This window comes from Lotus japonicus, chromosome 2 (genome assembly GCF_012489685.1).
Source record: "Lotus japonicus ecotype B-129 chromosome 2, LjGifu_v1.2".
Taxonomy (NCBI): domain Eukaryota; kingdom Viridiplantae; phylum Streptophyta; class Magnoliopsida; order Fabales; family Fabaceae; genus Lotus; species Lotus japonicus.
The window spans coordinates 46,204,122-46,206,224 of record NC_080042.1 but is presented as its reverse complement, the minus strand read 5'-3'; positions in this window follow the sequence as shown (position 1 = coordinate 46,206,224).

Below are 2,103 nucleotides of genomic sequence, written 5' to 3'. Positions count from 1 at the left end.
TTTCTTTGACCATGACCTGCGGGCTTGGAAAATCTCTCGGTTTCAGCATCTCCTTCCTCCCCACGTTTGTGCCGAGATCCTTGCTATGCCTCCTCCTGCTCCTAACATCGGGCCAGATAGGATAATTTGGAACCTGACTCATAATGAAATTTTCTCTTCCAAATCAGCGTATGATGCGCGCCCCGGGGTGGTGGAGGGGCATCCTGGGTTGCAGTGGAATCACATATGGAAGTGGGATGGGCCGTTCAAAGTTGCTAACTTTCTGTGGAGGGTTCTTAATAATGGAATTTGGGTTAATTACCGGCGCTGGCGTGCGAGCATGGCTTTGGACTCTCTCTGTCCCCTCTGTAATGAAGAGAGTGAGACAATTATCCATCTTCTTCGAGATTGTGCTTGTGTTCGTCCTCTTTGGCAGCAACTTGTTCCTGGCCACCTTTTTCAAGCCTTTATCGCGAGTGATCTCCGTCCTTGGGTGCTAGGGCAGCTTCGCAGTAGCTTGCTGGCGCCATTGGGAGGAGGTGTTGTTCCTGATTTTGGTCTTCTCCTGTGGAATATTTGGACTTCTCGCTCGTGCTTTGTGTTCTAGGGGGTTCCTTTCGATTTGCATCAAGTTTTGACGTCGGGATTACGGCAGTAGCTGGATTATGTGCATTGCAGAAATATGATGCGGAACCCAGTTCTTCCCCGTCGAGCTAGTTACCACACTGTGCAAGTTGGTTGGTCTCCACCTCCACCGGCGTGGGTGAAGTGTAATACCGATGGCTCGGTTAGAGGCACATCGAACTTAGCGGCGTGTGGTGGCGTGTGTCGTGACAGTTCTGGACGCTGGCTCTTTGGCTTTTGCAGGAACTTGGGAACTTCCAACGTGTTGTGGGCTGAGCTGTGGGGGAGTTTTTCAGTCATTCAGCTTGCTTGGGATCGGGGTGTGCCGCGTTTAGTGGTGGAGAGTGATTCTAGTGTGGCCGTGAAGCTCATCAATGAAGGTAGTGATGTTCTGCATCCTTATGGTGGGCTGATTTCTCAAATTCGACAGTGGAAGGACAGAGATTGGGACTTCCAATGTGTTCATGCTTGTAGAGAGGCTAATAGTGTGGCTGATGAACTCACTAATATGGCGCATGATCTCGATTTCGGTATCCATATTTTGGATTATCCTCCCCCTCGGGTGTCCAACCTTCTTCTGTTTGATGTAATGGGAGGTTCTCTCTCGCGCGCTACTCGCGTGTAGTCTTTTCGCTTTGGGTTGAAATCCCTCCTCTTAACCAAAAAAAAAAGAATAACCTTTCACTTTCACCAAACTTTATTTTTAAGATCATAGTTAATGTTACTATATTAGTAATTAAATAAAACTCTATGAACTTTCCCTAAAAAAAGGATCATAGTTAATATTAGTTACACACCAAATAAATATCAGTTACAGATTTACATAGACACACATAATTAGTTTTAATTTATAGAATAATTAATTAATAAAGAAGGAATGGAGGAGTGGTGGCCGCCTTGAGCGATGATATGCTCTTGATGTTGGCTTTTGGATCTAGTTTAGGACTTCGCTTTTGCGTCCGTTGGGTGATAAGTGCCAAATTTACCTGATTTTCTATATTAATTTCGGCACTTATCTGTTCTAAATGTGTACGTTATCTTTCAAATTATCCCTCAATAAGGTTAATTTAGTAAGTAGATAGTTTTTATATAGATAAATGTAAGATATGTTAGTTTTATCATTTAGACTCTTTGGTTTTTATTGTAGGACAAAAGTCAAGAAGATCCAACCATTTGAAGATCAAAAGGGCTAAAAATATTGAAGTCCGCTTAAGCCAAATGTTTCCTCGCTTAAGACAAATTATATGGCAGTAGCAGTTGTTCTGGAAGACAATTCGGCTTAAGCGAGAATTGATCTCGCTTAAGCCAAAGACCTTACATGAAGGTGAAGAAACCTGCTCGCTTAAGCGACACCTTTATCAGCTTAAGCGAAACGGTTGCCCTGTTTTATAAAAGGTTCGACCATATCAAAATTGAGACATCTCTTGACATATTTTGGACCTCTTAGAGAGAAAATTGCATAGAGAAGAAGGAAAGGAACTTTGGGAGCTTTAATCCACC